Source organism: Staurois parvus, unplaced genomic scaffold, assembly GCF_062004578.1.
Source record: "Staurois parvus isolate SC_StPar_1 unplaced genomic scaffold, SC_StPar_1.0 ptg000726l, whole genome shotgun sequence".
Taxonomy (NCBI): domain Eukaryota; kingdom Metazoa; phylum Chordata; class Amphibia; order Anura; family Ranidae; genus Staurois; species Staurois parvus.
Genome location: NW_028318522.1, coordinates 426,061 through 444,194, shown reverse-complemented (window position 1 = coordinate 444,194; position 18,134 = coordinate 426,061). Strand labels below are relative to the sequence as shown.

Genomic DNA, 18,134 nt, shown 5'->3' with positions numbered 1-18,134 from the left:
AGAACCTGTACTGTGCCTTTCTGATCCCAGTATCATGTCCTCCTGACTTACCCCTGTACTGTGCCCTCCTGATCCCAGTATTTTGCCCTCCTGACCCTGCTGTACCCTCCTGATCCCAGTATCATGTCCTCCTGACTTACCCCTGTACTGTACCCTCCTGATCCCAGTATTGTGCCCCCTGATCCCAGTATTGTTCCCTCTTGACTCCCCCTGTACTGTGCCCTCCTGACCCTGCTGTAACCTCTTGATCCCAGTATTGTGCCCCCTGATCCCCCCTGTACTGTGCCCTCCTGATCCCAGTATTTTGCCCTCCTGACCCTGCTGTACCCTCCTGATCCCAGTATCATGTCCTCCTGACTTACCCCTGTACTGTACCCTCCTGATCCCAGTATTGTGCCCCCTGATCCCAGTATTGTTCCCTCTTGACTCCCCCTGTACTGTGCCCTCCTGACCCTGCTGTAACCTCTTGATCCCAGTATTGTGCCCCCTGATCCCCCCTGTACTGTGCCCTCCTGATCCCAGTATTTTGCCCTCCTGACCCTGCTGTACCCTCCTGATCCCAGTATCATGTCCTCCTGACTTACCCCTGTACTGTACCCTCCTGATCCCAGTATTGTGCCCCCTGATCCCAGTATTGTTCCCTCTTGACTCCCCCTGTACTGTGCCCTCCTGACCCTGCTGTAACCTCTTGATCCCAGTATTGTGCCCTCCTGATCCCCCTGTACTGTGCCCTCCTGATCCCAGTACTGTGCCCTCCTGAGCCCAGTATTGTTCCCTCTTGACCCCCCCTGTACTGTGCCCTCCCTGGATGTCTCCATCTCCATATTGCTGTAGCCCAGCACCTGGTTACATCCAATCTTCTGTTGTCCAATTTTGGTGATCCTGTGCCAATTGTAGCCTCTGTTTCCTGTTCTTAGCAGACAGGAGTGGCCCCCAATGTGGTCTCCTGCTGTATCCCATCCGCTTCAAGGTTTGACATGTTGTACATTCAGAGATGGTATTCTGCATACCTTGGTGGTAATGAGCAATTGTTTGAGTTTATTATTTATTTTAGGTACTTATATAGCACCTTCAATTTTACGCAGCGCTATATATATATATTGCACATTCACATCAGTCCCCGCCCCCGAGGGGTGTACAATCTAAGGTCCCTAACTTACATTTATACATACACATACTAGGGACAATTTAGACAGCATCCAATTAACCTACCAGCATGTCTTTGGAATGTGGGAGGAAACCGGAGTACACAGAGGAAACCCATGCAGGCACAAGGAGAACATGCAAACTCCAGGCAGGTGGTGCTGTGGTTGGGATTTGAACCAACGACCCGAGTACTGCCAGGTGGAAGTGCTAACCATTTAGCTGCTGTGCTGCCCGTAGTTACTGTTGTCTTTCTACCATCTCCAGCCAGTCTGCCCATTCTCCTCTGACCTGTGACATCAACAAGGCATTTTCCTCCACACAACTGCCGCTCACTGGACATTTTCTTGTTTTTGGACCATTCTCTGTAAACCCTAGAGATGGTTGTGTGTGAAAATCCCAGTAGATCAGCAGTTTTTGAAATAATCAGCCCATCTGGTACCAACAACCATGTCACATTCAAAGTCACTTAAATCCCCTTTCTTCCCCATTCTGATGCTCAGCTTGAACTTCACCAAGTCGTCTTCAGCACATCTAGATGCCTAAATGCATTGAGTTGCTGCCATCTGATTGGCTGATAAACAACGTGTCTTACCAAGCAATTGAACAGGTGGATCTAATAACGTGGCATGTGAGTTTATATTGTACACGACATGGGATCAAAATTCTAACATGTTCAAAAATTATACTGGACTACAGTTACAAATATGAATATAGCAAACTGATGACAAGGCTGTCACTCCATCTGATCATTTTTGCAACTGTAGTCCAGTATATATAATCTGGGGAGAGCGGATATAGTGAATGCGGGGTCTGGGGAGAGCGGATATAGTGAATGCGGGGTCCGGGGAGAGCGGATATAGTGAATGCAGGGTCCGGGGAGACCGGATATAGTGAATGCAGGGTCCGGGGAGAGCGGATATAGTGAATGCGGGGTCCGGGGAGACCGGATATAGTGAATGCGGGGTCCGGGGAGAGCGGATATAGTGAATGCAGGGTCCGGGGAGACTGAATATAGTGAATGCAGGGTCCGGGGAGAGCGGATATAGTGAATGCAGGGTCCGGGGAGAGCGGATATAGTGAATGCAGGGTCCGGGGAGACCGGATATAGTGAATGCGGAGTCCAGGGAGAACGGATATAGTGAATGCAGGGTCCGGGGAGAGCGGATATAGTGAATGCAGGGTCTGGGGAGAGCGGATATAGTGAATGCAGGGTCCGGGGAGAGCGGATATAGTGAATGCAGGGTCCGGGGAGACCGGATATAGTGAATGCGGAGTCCAGGGAGAACGGATATAGTGAATGCAGGGTCCGGGGAGAGCGGATATAGTGAATGCGGGGTCCGGGGAGAGCGGATATAGTGAATGCAGGGTCCGGGGAGAGCGGATATAGTGAATGCGGGGTCCGGGGAGAGCGGATATAGTGAATGCAGGGTCCGGGGAGAGCAGATATAGTGAATGCAGGGTCCGGAGAGAGCGGATATAGTGAATGCGGGGTCCGGGGAGAGCGGATATAGTGAATGCGGGGTCCGGGGAGAGCAGATATAGTGAATGCAGGGTCCGGGGAGAGCGGATATAGTGAATGCGGGGTCCGGGGAGAGCGGATATAGTGAATGCGGGGTCCGGGGAGAGCGGATATAGTGAATGCAGGGTCCGGGGAGAGCGGATATAGTGAATGCGGGGTCCAAGCAGACCGAATAAAGTGAATGCAGGGTCTGGGGTTTAGTAATCCTTTAACTGAACAATCTGAAGGTAGAAGCTGATTGGCTATCATGCACAGCCGCACCAGATTCTGAAAGCTCCACTTTTAGTAAATCCCCCCCAAGTCTGTGCACTTTGCAGTTGCTCCAGAGCTTCAGTAGATGAAATGAAACTTCACTTTACAAAGAATATCCAATCACATGCACAGGAAAAAAAAAAAAAACAGCATTTATGCTTGCACGTGATTGGATGATGGAAGTCAGCAGAGTTTCTGCCCATTTACTAAGCTCTGGAGCAACTGCACTTGCAAATTTGCCTTTAGTAAATCAACTCTATTAGATCATTTGGGCTTTGTTTCAATTTTGCACCTAAAAAGACACAATAAAAGCTACAAAACAATAATAACAGAAAAAATAGAAACGATGTAGGTTGTCTGTTCCAGGAAATGAAGCATTTATAATTTATAGGAAATGAGATCATCAGTGCCTTCGGGTTACATACAGAAAGGCAGAGAATATTTACACAGATACAAAATCTGTTACAGTCGGATCAGTGAAAGGAAGCGATCCTGTTTATCGGATGGCATTCGGCTTCTTCATCTGACCAGGTAAGTCCCCCTTAATTTTTATTACCTATACGCAGTACTTGAAATGCAGCAACAAAATGATTAAGTCGATATAAAACCACAAAGCAAACATTTCCTCTTATGTAGTTTACATAGTTAGTCTGGCTGAAAAAAGACAAAAGCCCATCCAGTTCAACCACAGATGTATAGATTCTATCCATTCAGTCGTATCTGACTCTTGGCGATTGCATGGAGCGTCACTCGCAAGCAACTTTTTCCATGCAATTATTTTACAGGGTAGGTTGCCAGGTCTTTCCCCAACCCCCACCATGCAGGAGATCCCACATGGCCAGGGATGAAATGAGGACAATTTAGACAGGAGCCAATTAACCTACCTGCAAGTCTTTGGAGTGTGGGAGGAAACTGGAACACCTAGAGGAAACCCACGCGAACACAGGGAGAACATGCAAACTCCATGCAGGAGGCGCCATGGTTGGGAATTAAATCCAGGACCCAATTACTGCAAGGCAGAAGTGCTAACCACTAAGCCACTGTGCCACCCCATGCATAGATTGCAGCTCACCAATTCTTAGATGTGACGGCTGCATCTGTTTTCTTTTTTTAGTCTTTCTTCCTACTATTTTCATCTGGTGATCAAGCCAGCAAGTCTGTTGCACAAGCTCTCGGGCAAAATGGATCACTTCACTTGGATGAGACAAAACCATTTACCACTGACAGGGGTGGTTACAATGATCAGATTTTATTTATTTATGTAACAATCGTTATCCTACAAGGCAAAAAAAAAAAAAAAACTGCTGTAACTGCAGGAGTTTGGCTTCAATTTGTTGCTAAATCTGCTAACACAATGAAGGAAATGTGTATTTGCTGATTTTGGATGTTTGCCCCTCACAGAGAAAGGATCGGTCTAAAAATGGATCGCTCCTGTGGACAAGAAAAAAAAAAAGTTATTCAATTAAACATTCTTCTTCATACATATAGTGAAGGAAATAAATGTTGGATCCCCTGCTGATATCGAACGTTTGCCCCTCACAATGAAATGACATCTTTGTATCTTTGCAGAACGAATTAAATTGGTAAACCGAGGTACGAATGTATGCAGTATTAGGAGAAGGGGCGGACTGACCATTTGGAAACTCGGGCACTGCCTGAGGGCCCGGGGTCAGTAGGGGGCCCCATGAGATGCCCCTGATACCTTTTTTATAGGCTTTTTTGAGTTTGGGCAAGGACACAGGGGCCCCATGATCCCCAATTGCCCAGGGGCCCCATGAGTTGTCAGTCTGCCCCAGGGGCGGACTGACCATTCGAGAACTAGGGCACTGCCCGAGGGCCCGGGGTCAGTAGGGGGCCCCATGAGATGCCCCTGATACCTTTTTTATAGGCTTTTTTGAGTTTGGGCAAGGACACAGGGGCCCCATGATCCCCTATTGCCCAGGGGCCCCATGAGTTGTCAGTCTGCCCCAGGGGCGGACTGACCATTTGAGAACTAGGGCATTGCCCGAGGGCCCAGGGTCAGTAGGGGGCCCCATGAGATGCCCCTGATACCTTTTTCATAGGCTTTTTGGAGTTTGGGCAAGGACACAGGGGCCCCATGATCCCCAATTGCCCAGGGGCCCCATGAGTTGTCAGTCCACCCCAGGAGCGGACTGACCATTTGAGAACTAGGGCACTGCCCAAGGGCCCGGGGTCAGTAGGGGGCCCCATGAAATGCCCTTAGTACCTTTTATAGGCTTTTTTTGAGTGTGGGCAAGGACACAGGGGCCCCATGATCCCCAATTGCCCAGGGGCCCCATGAGTTGTCAGTCCACCCCAGGGGCGGACTGACCATTCGAGAACTTGGGCACTCCCCGAGGGCCCGGGGTCAGTAGGGGGCCCCATGAAATGCCCCTGGTACCTTTTATAGGCTTTTTTTGAGTGTGGGCAAGGACACAGGGGCCCCATGATCCCCTATTGCCCGGGGGCCCCATGAGTTGTCAGTCTGCCCCTGATTAGGAGGCAAAACATGGACTACCCAATTACTGCACACACCACGCAGTATGCATTCACTTGACTCAGGAGAGATGGTCACAGTGCCACCCACTGGTCATTTAAAGCATTACAAGATCCCCCTAGGTCACTGTACAGCAGTGTTTCTCAACTCCAGTCCTCATGGACCCCCAACAGGTCATGTTTTCAGGATTTCCCTCAGATGAAACAGCTGTGGTAATTACTAAGGCAGTGAAACTGATCAAATCACCTGTGCAAAATAATGGAAATCCTGAAAACATGACCTGTTGGGGGTCCATGAGGACTGGAGTTGAGAAACACTGCTGTACAGTAATGCTAAGTTTAGACGTGAAAAGTCATTTGTCTTCATTTTGCTTTTCAGAGGCGTTTGACAGGCAGTGATCCTGGATACATCTGGATCAGGCTGGCTTTGTGACAGGGAGGGACGTAAAAGACAAAACAGCCAAAGTCCTGAATATTTTATTTCAGGTACTTATATAGCGCCGTCAATTTACGCAGCGCTTTACATATATATTGTACATTCACATCAGTCCCCGCCCCTGAGGAGCGTACAATCTACAGTCCCTAACTCACATTCATACATACACATACTAGGGCCAATTTAGACAGGAGCAGGGGCGGACTGACCATTTGGAAACTCGGGCACTGCCCTAGGGCCCGGGGGGAGTAGGGGGCCCCATGAGATTCCCCTGGTACCTTTTTCATAGGCTTTTTTTAGTTTGGGCAAGGACACAGGGGCCCCATGATCCCCTATTGTCCGGGAGCCCCATGAGTTGTCAGTCTGCCCCTGGACAGGAGCCAATTAACCTCCCAACATGTCTCTGGAGTGTGGGAGAAAACTGGAGTACCCAGAGGAAACCCACACAGGCACAGAGAGAACATGCAAACTCCAGGCAGGTGGTGCCGTGGTTGGGTTTTGAACTGACGACCCCAGTACTGCCAGGCGGAAGCGCAAACAAGTCACACAGAGCAGGTGAGTATAACTTGTTTGTTATTTAATTAAAAAAACAAACAAAAAACCCAACAATGCCTTTTAACCGATTCTGCGCCGCCCTATAGCAGAAATACTACTACAGGGCAGCATGGGTGCGCCAACCCGCCCCGCCATTCATGGCCTCGGCTGTCAATCACCAGGTCCCGGCCGGTGATTACTCGCCGGCACCTGGTGATCACCGAGTATTTCCGATACTTCACTATAGCTCACAGAATCAGCTGTCACTTTCACCAGAGATAAAGGAAACTTTGTTTCTTTTAGCTCCAGGGAAAGTGACAGCTGATTCTCTGAGCTATAATGAAAAAAAAAAAACGGTAATTATATTTAAAAACCAACACTGACCTATAGTGACGGCTAGTCACTGTATACACTGCACCTCTCCTGCCTTTCTCCGCCCCCCCCCCAACATCTGCAGTACACACAGTCCCCCGTATCGGCACCTGGATCGGCTAAATTTTTCCTATCCGCAAAATGCCGATAGGGCTGTTTTCAGCCGATATGTTTTGGTGCATCACTAAAATAGAGCTTTCCTTCGGTGGTATTTGTTCACTTCTGCGTTTTTAATTTTTTTGTGCTATAAACAAAAAAAGACCAACAATTTGAAAAAACAATATTTTTGACTTTTGCAATTAAACATGTCCAGTAAAATAATTTTAAAAAATCAAATTCCGTCATAAATTATTTAGGCAAAAAGTTTTCTGTGACGTCTTTGCTAAAAAAAAATCCTAATACGTGTAAATTTACAATTTTACACCTTCTTTCATCTTCCTGGAGCTGATTGTTGGCTGAGTCCGCGCCATTTTGGCTATTCTTCTATCCATTCCAATGGTAGTTTTTCGCTTTCTTCCACGTCTTTCAGGTTTTGGTTGCCATTTTAACCACTTGAGCTCCAGAGGATTTACCCCCCTTAATGACCACGCCTCTTTTTGCTACTCGGCGCTGCACTAATTCAACTGATAATTGCGCGGTCATGCAATGCTGCACCCAAAGCGAAATTCACGTCCTTTTTTTCACACAAATAGAGCTTTCTTTCGGTGTAATTTGATCACCTGTGCGCTTTTTATTTTTCACGCTATAAACAAAAAAACGCCAAAAATTTTGAAGAAAAACAATATTTTTTACTTTCAGCTATAAAAAATATATCGTAAACTCAAAGTTGGTTATAAATTTAGGCCAAAATGTATTCTGCTCCATGTTTTTGGTAAAAAAAATCCCAATAAGTGTATATTGATTGCTTTGTGTGAAGTTATAGCGTCTACAAACTATGGGATAGATACTGCAATTTACGCCATTTTTTTGCTATACAGCGCTGCACTAGTTTAACGGACAATTGCGCGGTCATGCAATATGGTACATAAATGAAATTTACATCCTTTTTTTCCCCACAAATTGAGCATTCTTTTGGTGGTATTTGATCGCCTGTGCGGTTTTTATCTTTTGCGCTATAAAAAAAAAGTCTGACAATTTTGAGGAAAAAAAAACAATATTTTGGACTTTTTGCTATAAAACATGTCCAGTAAAAAAAAATGCAAAAATCAAATTTAGTCATAAATTTCTGCCAAAATGCATTCTGCGACATGTCTTTGCTAAAAAAAAAAAAACAATACGTGTAAATTAATTGGTTTACGTGAAAGTTATAGCGTTTACAAATGGCGGGAAAGATACTGGGATTTTTAGTTTTTATTTATACTAATAATGGCGCCGATCAGCGACTTATGGCGGCAATCAGTGACATATGACGGCGACCAGCGACTTATGGTGGGACTGCGGGACTGCGGCGGACATTTTGACAACGGGGGGGGAGAGCTGACTTGGGGTCACTGACATCCCCAGTTACACCAATACAGTGATCAGTGAAAAAAAACCACTGAAACTGTACTAATGTCACTGGGGAGGAAGGGGTTAACATTTTTAGAATTTGCTGTGTAAGGGGAGTGTTTTACTAGGGGGCGGGGTGTGTACTGGACGGGGGAGGGAAGGGGGAGCTGATCGAGGGAGAGAAACTCTTGTCTCCCTCTTCAGCTTGTCGCGAACTGTCACAGAGCAGGGCTGTGTGTAAACAATGCAGCCCTGCTCTGTGTCAGTGATCACCGCTCATCGCGGGAAAACGACCCGGCGGCGGAGACCCGCCGCTGACACCCGCGGGACCTGTTTTGAAGGCAGCCGTTTTAAAACGTGCTTTTGCCTACGAGCGCCGCCCTGCCATATGCGGTGGCTGTGCGGCAAGTGTTTAAAGCATTTGCCATCATTTTAGCTGAGCAGCCGATCATTTTCTGCACTTCTTTATATGTTTTCCCCTCTCCAACCAACTTTTTAATCAAGGTACGCTGTTCTTCTGAACAATGTCTGGAACGACCCATTTTCCTCAGAATTCCAGAGAGAAATGCACTGTAACCAGCATGTCCAACATTTGCTGCCTTCCTTCCTTAAATAAGGGCAATAATTGCCACCTGTTTTTCAAAGAATGAATGACCTCACTAATAGAACTCCACACGGCTATTATTTTGAACACGCCCCTTTCAATGAGTGATTCAATGACACAGAATCAGCAGCATGCATGTCATGACTGTCGGGTCTGTTGGATTTCTATGACTCTACTACACCTGATAGGAAATTATCTGCCATGTAGAAATATCATTTCCACCAAAAACAGAGATTGATCCGGTTAGTGATGTCTGACTGCTATTATTTTGAACACAACTGTATATGTATGTATGTGTGTGTATATATATAAAACAATGTATCTAATAATATATATATTCTAAAATATTATTATTATTTACATCTGTCGGAATGTATTTTTTTTTATATATTTAACGTGTGAAAGTTGTTTTGATTTACTGTAACCTTCAGCATTACAATGTCTCATGTTTCCGTTTCCAGGAAATCACCTGACATTTCATAATGTAGTTAGAATGCTAAATCCTGCGGTTGTCTTCTGTACAGCGATGAAGTTTTTGACGATTGCCAGACCGCAAATCGATCAGCACACTCAGCCTTACCCGAGGTTCACACCGAAGAGTTATTTTTTGCATTCTGCATTATACATCTGCCTGCCAGCAACAAGAAAAAAAAAATGAAATAAAAAACCACACAAAACACATCAAAAATGCAATACATGTATTTCCATTGAAGTCTATAGAACCAAAAAAGACAACTTTTTGTGTCCAAAAAAGTCCCTCTTTCCAAAAAACGCACCGGGGTGAAAACGCCGAGATGTGAACCTGTCCCATAGGAAATCACGTTACGTGGACTGTAGTGCGTTTCTGCAGAAAACGCTTAGGTGTGAACCTGGGGTTAGACCGGGCTCATTGCTGTGCGAATTACATGCGATGCCTTTGCTGTGCGATTTGAGTCATACATTTTGCATGGTTCAAAACGCATGGCATCCTCACCAAAAAAAGGTGCAGGACCCTTTTTTTTTTACCAAGCACCTGAATCGCATGGCATGGGTGTTCTCACCCATGTGATTTCTGGAAATCGCACTGCATGTTGCGATGTGTTTCAGAGGGGGCGTTGATTTATTACCGACATCCGCATCAGATCGCATGAACGCCACGCGAATGGAAGGCGGTGCAGGAAACGCACAGGGATTCGCAGTGCATCCGCATCAGATCGCTTGAACACCGCGCGAATGAAAGGCGGTGCAGGAAACGCATAGCGACTCGCAGTGCATCCGTAGCAGCTGGCATGAACACCAAGCGAATGAATGGCGGTGCAGGAAACACACAGCGATTCGCAGTGCATCCGCATCAGATCACGTGAACACCATGCGAATGATAGGCGGTGCAGGAAACGCACAGCGATTACACATGCGTTTCAGGTGCTTTTTTCCTGCATCCAAAACGCACAGAAAGTAGGTGATATGGCTATCGATGTCATAGTTCACATCAGCGCTTGCAGTTCCAGTGCGTGCCAGTAGCAGAAAAAAAAGTAGGTGGCATTTTTTCTGCACAGAACTGTACTGGAACGCGGTAAAACGCATCAGAAACACACCGGAACACACCAAAAAATGCACCGGAACACACATGTCCCTGTTTAAATTGAAGAAAAAGTGAGGGGGAAAAAATATCTGGAATGCGTCAAAAACGCACTGAAACATGTCAAAGATGAGCATGCGGAAACGCATCCGGAATGCATCTGGACTTCATTTCTATAGTGTGAACCGGGCCTTATGCCGGCCATTAGACAGGTCGAAAATCGGCCCATAGATGGGCTCTATTCCTCCCACTGACACCAATGATGGGGCACTATTCCTCCCACTGACACCAATGATGGGACACTATTCCTCCCACTGACACCAATGATGGGGCACTATTCCTCCCACTGACACCAATGATGGGGCACTATTCCTCCCACTGACACCAATGATGGGACACTATTCCTCCCACTGATACCAATGATGGGGCACTATTCCGCCCACTGATACCAATGATGGGGCACTATTCCTCCCACTGACACCAATGATGGGGCACTATTCCTCCCACTGACACCAATGATGGGGCACTATTCCTCCCACTGACACCAATGATGGGGCACTATTCCTCCCACTGACACCAATGATGGGACACTATTCCTCCCACTGATACCAATGATGGGGCACTATTCCTCCCACTGATACCAATGATGGGGCACTATTCCTCCCACTGACACCAATGATGGAGCACTATTCCTCCCACTGACACCAATGATGGGACACTATTCCTCCCACTGACACAAATGATGGGGCACTATTCCTCCCACTGATACCAATGATGGGGCACTATTCCTCCCACTGACACCAATGATGGGACACTATTCCTCCCACTGACACAAATGATGGGGCACTATTCCTCCCACTGACACCAATGATGGGGCACTATTCCTCCCACTGATACCAATGATGGGGCACTATTCCTCCCACTGATACCAATGATGGGGCACTATTCCGCCCACTGATACCAATGATGGGGCACTATTCCTCCCACTGACACCAATGATGGGGCACTATTCCTCCCATTGACACCAATGATGGGGCACTATTCCTCCCACTGACACCAATGATGGGGCACTATTCCTCCCACTGACACCAATGATGGGGCACTATTCCTCCCACTGATACCAATGATGGGGCACTATTCCTCCCACTGACACTAATGATGGGGCACTATTCCTCCCACTGACACCAATGACGGGGCACTATTCCTCCCACTGATACCAATGATGGGGCACTATTCCTCCCAATGACACCAATGATGGGGCACTATTCCTCCCACTGACACTAATGATGGGGCACTATTCCTCCCACTGATACCAATGATGGGGTACTATTCCTCCCATTGACACCACAGATGGGGCGCTATTCCTCCCACTGACACCACAGATGGGGCGCTATTCCTCCCACTGACACCACAGATGGGGCGCTATTCCTCCCAGTGACACCACAGATGGGGCACTATTCCCCCCACTGACACCAACGATAGGGCACTATTCCTCCCACTGACACCAATGATGGGGCACTATTCCTCCTACTGATACCAATGGTGGGGTACTATTCCTCCCATTGACACCACAGATGGGGTGCTATTCCTCCCACTGACACCACAGATGGGGCGCTATTCCTCCCACTGACACCACAGATGGGGCCCTATTCCTCCCAGTGACACCTCAGATGGGGCACTATTCCCCCCACTGACACCAACGATAGGGCACTATTCCTCCCACTGACACCACAGATGGGGCACTATTCCTCCCACTGACACCACAGATGGGGCGCTATTCCTCCCATTGACACTATAGATGGGGTGCTATTTCTCTTACTGACACTATAGATGTGGCGCTATTCCTCCCAGTGACACCAATGATGGGGCACTATTCCTCCCACTGACACCAATAATGGGGCGCTATTCCTCCCAGTGACACCACAGATGAGGCGCTATTCCTCCCAGTGACACCATAGATGGCCCTTTGCTTGGAAAGTTTATAGACCCCTGCTCTATAGGGAAGATAGGTTCATGCTGACTGCAGGATGACATATAGTACAAATCCAAAACCTTGCTTATGTATCCATACTGTATATATTTTATAAGCAGGAAAACAAACAATTAAAGTGATTGTAAAGGTTCAATCCTGCTCTGTGTAATGGTTTTGGACAGAGCAGCCCCGATCCTCTATGAGACACACAGAGCACAGCTAGTCCCCACCCCCTTCTCCCTGGCTGTGATTGACAGCAGTGGGAACAGCGGGGTAAAAAACCTTCAGCCTTTACAACCACTTCAAAGCAGGCCCTAGACAGGTCGAAAACTGGCCGTTTTAAAAAAAAAAAAAAAAAAACGAAAAATCGGTCGTTCGATCGGCCGGCGTTACCACCAACGGTAAAAAAATTTTCATCCCGTCTACAGCTGGCATTTAACCCCATAATTACTTTTGTCCCTTGCAGAGCTCTCCCTCTCTAGTTGTTTGCTGTGATCGCCGAGAGCGAAGGAAAATCTCACATTTTGGGTGGTCACCAGAACCTGTGTCCCCAGAGAAAGATTTCACCTCTCTTCCTGTTTGGTGACAACCCAAAATTCTGGATTTTTTTTTATTATTGATAATAAAGGTAACTAGAACAAATAGAGGGGTTGGGGTCTCCTTAATGGGGGTACAGACAACAATAAAAACCTGGCAGGGGGTCTAATCCCTCTCCGCTAGGTCCACAGCTAAAAAATGTTTTGCCTGTAGTTATACTTCTAGTGAGTTCTCTTCTATTGTGGGACCTGTAATACCCGAGTTGTTTCTGTATCTGGAGCCTGTTGATGCAAAATGTCAATGCAGTGTGGGCGCCTCCTGCTGGCACAAGAGTGTTAGTACAATCCTATAATAGAGTCCAAGCATTTTCTGGCAATTTTAAATTCATATTTTTTGCCAGAAAATTACTTATAACCCCCAAACATGGTATAGATCGATAGATAGATAGACAGACGGATAGACAGATAGAAGGATGGATAGATAGATAGATAGATAGATAGATAGATAGATAGATAGATAATAGATAGATAGATAGATAGATAATAGATAGATAGATAGATAGATAGATAGATAGATAGATAGATAGATAGATAGATAATAGATAGATAGATAGATAGATAGATAATAGATAATAGATAGATAGATAGATAGATAGATAGATAGATAGATAGATAGATAGATAGATAATAGATAGATAGATAGATAGATAGATAGATAGATAGATAATAGATAGATAGATAATAGATAGATAGATAGATAGATAATAGATAATAGATAGATAGATAGATAGATAGATAGATAGATAGATAGATAGATAGATAGATAATAGATAATAGATAGATAGATAGATAGATAGATAGATAGATAGATAATAGATAATAGATAGATAGATAATAGATAATAGATAGATAGATAGATAGATAGATAGATAGATAGATAGATAGATAATAGATAATAGATAGATAGATAGATAGATAGATAGATAGATAGATAATAGATAGATAGATAGATAGATAGATAGATAGATAGATAGATAGATAATAGATAGATAGATAGATAGATAGATAGATAGATAGATAGATAGATAATAGATAGATAGATAGATAGATAGATAGATAGATAGATAGATAGATAATAGATAGATAGATAGATAGATAGATAGATAGATAGATAATAGATAGATAGATAATAGATAGATAGATAGATAGATAGATAGATAGATAGATAATAGATAATAGATAGATAGATAGATAGATAGATAGATAGATAGATAGATAATAGATAATAGATAGATAGATAGATAGATAGATAGATAGATAGATAATAGATAGATAGATAGATAGATAGATAGATAGATAGATAGATAGATAATAGATAGATAGATAGATAGATAGATAGATAGATAGATAATAGATAGATAGATAGATAGATAGATAGATAGATAGATAGATAGATAATAGATAGATAGATAATAGATAGATAGATAGATAGATAGATAATAGATAATAGATAGATAGATAGATAGATAGATAGATAGATAGATAGATAATAGATAATAGATAGATAGATAGATAGATAGATAGATAGATAGATAGATAATAGATAGATAGATAGATAGATAGATAGATAGATAGATAATAGATAGATAGATAATAGATAGATAGATAGATACAGTCATGGCCGAAATTGTTGGCACCCTTGATATTTCTCCAGGAAATCATGTATTTCTCACGAAACGTATTGCATTAACACATGTTTTGCTATACACATGTTTATTCCCTTTGTGTGTATTGGGACAAAACAAAAAAAGGGAGGAAAGAAAGCAAATTCGACATAATGTCACACAAACCTCCAAAAATGGGCTGGACAAAAGTATTGGCACCCTTTCACAACTGCGGATAAATAAGAATGTTACAAGCATGTGATGCTCCTGTAAACTCACCTGGGGCAAGTAACAGGTGTGGGCAATATAGAAATCACACCTGAAAGCAGATAAAAAGGAGAGACGTTCACTTAACCTTTGCATTGTGTGTCTGTCTGTGCCACACTAAGCATGGACAACAGAAAGAGGAGACGAGAACTGTCTGAGGACCTGAGAACCAAAATTGTGGCAAAATATCAACAATCTCAAGGTTACAAGTCCATCTCCAGAGAACTAGATTTGCCTTTGTCCACAGTGCGCAACATTATCAAGAAGTTTGCAACCCATGGCACTGTAGCTAATCTCCCTGGTCGTGGACGGATGAGGAAAATTGATGAAAGATTGCAACGCAGAATAGTCCGGATGGTGGATAAGCAGCCCCAAACATGTTCCAAAGACATTCAAGCTGTCCTGCAGGCTCAGGGAGCATCAGTGTCAGCGCGAACTATCCGTCGACATTTAAATGAAATGAAACGCTATGGCAGGAGACCCAGGAGGACCCCACTGCTGACACAGAGACATAAAAAAGCAAGACTACAGTTTGCCAAAATGTACTTGAGTAAGCCAAAAGCCTTCTGGGAAAACGTCTTGTGGACAGATGAGACCAAGATAGAGCTTTTCGGTAAAGCACATCATTCTACTGTTTACCGAAAACGGAATGAGGCCTACAAAGAACAAAACACAGTACCTACGGTAAAATATGGTGGAGGTTCAATGATGTTTTGGGGTTGTTTTGCTGCCTCTGGCACTGGGTGCCTTGACTGTGTGCAAGGCATCATGAAATCTGAGGATTACCAAAGGATTTTGGGTCGCACTGTAGGGCCCAGTGTCAGAAAGCTGGGTTTGCGTCCAAGATCCTGGGTCTTCCAGCAGGACAATGACCCCAAACATACGTCAAAAAGCACTCAGAAATGGATGGCAAAGAAGCGCTGGAGAGTTCTGAAGTGGCCAGCAATGAGCCCAGATCTAAATCCCATTGAACACCTGTGGAGAGATCTTAAAATTGCTGTTGGGAAAAGGTGTCCTTCCAATAAGAGAGACCTGGAGCTGTTTGCAAAGGAAGAGTGGTCCAAAATTCCGGGTGAGAGGTGTCAGAAGCTTATTGATGGTTATAGGAAGCGACTGATTTCAGTTATGTTTTCCAAAGGGTGTGCAACCAAATATTAAGTTAAGGGTGCCAATACTTTTGTCCAGCCCATTTTTGGGGTTTTGTGTGACATTATGTCATATTTGCTTTTCTGCCTCTGTTTTATATTTGTTCCAATACATACAAAGGGAATAAACATGTGTATAGCAAAACATGTGTTAATGCAATACCTTTTTTGTGTGAAATACTTGATTTTCAGGAAAAATATCAAGGGTGCCAACAATTTCGGCCATGACTGTAGATAGATAATAGATAGATAATAGATAGATAGATAGATAGATAGATAGATAGATAATAGATAGATAGATAGATAGATAGATAGATAGATAGATAGATAGATAGATAGATAGATAGATAGATAATAGATAGATAGATAGATAGATAGATAGATAGATAGATAGATAGATAGATAGATAATAGATAGATAATAGATAGATAATAGATAATAGATAGATAGATAGATAGATAGATAGATAGATAGATAGATAGATAGATAATAGATAGATAATAGATAGATAATAGATAATAGATAGATAGATAGATAGATAATAGATAATAGATAGATAGATAGATAGATAATAGATAGATAGATAGATAGATAGATAATAGATAATAGATAGATAGATAGATAGATAATAGATAGATAGATAGATAGATAGATAGATAGATAGATAATAGATAGATAATAGATAGATAGATAGATAGATAGATAATAGATAGATAGATAGATAGATAATAGATAATAGATAGATGTAAAATAATTAATTTATTTAGTTGTATTTTTTTTCTCCCCAAGCAAAGACCCAAGAGTGGGGGTCTCCAAACATTTTTAACCCCTTGCCTACCGATCACTTCCCCCCCCCCCCCTTCCTGCCCAGGCAGGCAAATTTACAGCTTTCTGCGCTGTTGCACTTTGATTGACAATTGCGCGGTCATGCAACACTGCACCCAAACCAATAGTTTATGATTTTTTTCAGACAGAGCTTTCTTGTGGTATTTAATCTCCGTTGTAGTTTTATTTTAATTTTTTCGCTAAACAAACTAAAAAAAATGCATCTTGCTTGATTAGCATGCGCAGTGGGCACCCGGCTGTGAAGCCGCAAGCTGTCACAGCCGGATGCCCGCACTGAAGATGCCGGCGCCAGGGAGAGAAGCTGAGGAATATACAGTACAAAATAATGACAGCAGCATAAAATCTAAAAATAAAACATTTTATATAAAATATGGAAATGTGGTAAATGTGTATTACTATAACGGGAAACACTTCCAATCACATGTATTGGCTACAGTGGGATTTCCCCTCAATTGTCAGGGATTTGTTCGAACTTCTTGTCGTGTCCCTTGGACAGGAAGCACTAGGAAATCATCCCAGCGGTGACACACCAACCAACTTTCCCACACATAAAACCAAGAACTATTTTTTCAGGAGTTACACTCACATACTACTTTGAGCCCGGGTTCACATACATGCGTTGCGGTATATCACATGTGATTCGCACAGGAACCGCACTGCATTCCAAATCACATGTGATTTGTGCGCGGTGCGATCGGTGGCGTACATTTTGTATGGCTCTATTCGCACCGCGCCCATGCCAGAAAGGTGCAGGACCCTTTTTTGGTCCGTACTAAAATCAGATCACACGGGAATTCCCACCTATGCAATCCGAATCAGCACATCGCACAGCGTTTTGTGGACTGATTTCGGGGTGTTGTTAACTTAACATACACACCTGCAGCGGTTCGCATGGACGGGGTGCGATTCTGACGCGCTGCGGAATTCGCACAGAGAACGCTGCAAATCCTGCACCGCATCAGTGTGAACCTGGGCTGAAGGGAATTCATGAAATCTTCAATGAAACGCAGCACAGCGGCTAAGTGGTTAGCACTTCTGCCTGGCAGTACTAGGGTCACCGGTTCAAATCCCAACCACCTGCCTGGAGTTTGCATGTTCTCCCTGTGCTTGCGTGGGTTTCCTCCAGGTATTCTGGTTTCCTCCCACACTCCAAAGACATGCTGGGAGGTTAATTGGATCCTGTCTAAATTGTCCCTAGTATGTGTATGTATGATGTGAGTTAGAGACCTTAGATTGTACGCCCCTTGAGGGTTAGGGACCTTAGATTGTACGCCCCTTGAGGGTTGGGGACCTTAGATT

General features: G+C 44.2%; 1 long non-coding RNA gene across 2 annotated transcripts in view; it reads right to left on the bottom strand.

The window, feature by feature from the left end:
* Positions 1 to 4,146: 4,146 nt before the first annotated feature.
* Positions 4,147 to 18,134, bottom strand: part of LOC149445350 (uncharacterized) — a 63,548-nt gene continuing 49,560 nt past the window's right edge. For both annotated transcript variants that reach the window (XR_016306410.1, XR_016306409.1), the window contains one exon: positions 4,147 to 4,348. This is a non-coding gene — a long non-coding RNA (uncharacterized LOC149445350). The remainder of the gene's footprint in view (positions 4,349 to 18,134) is intronic.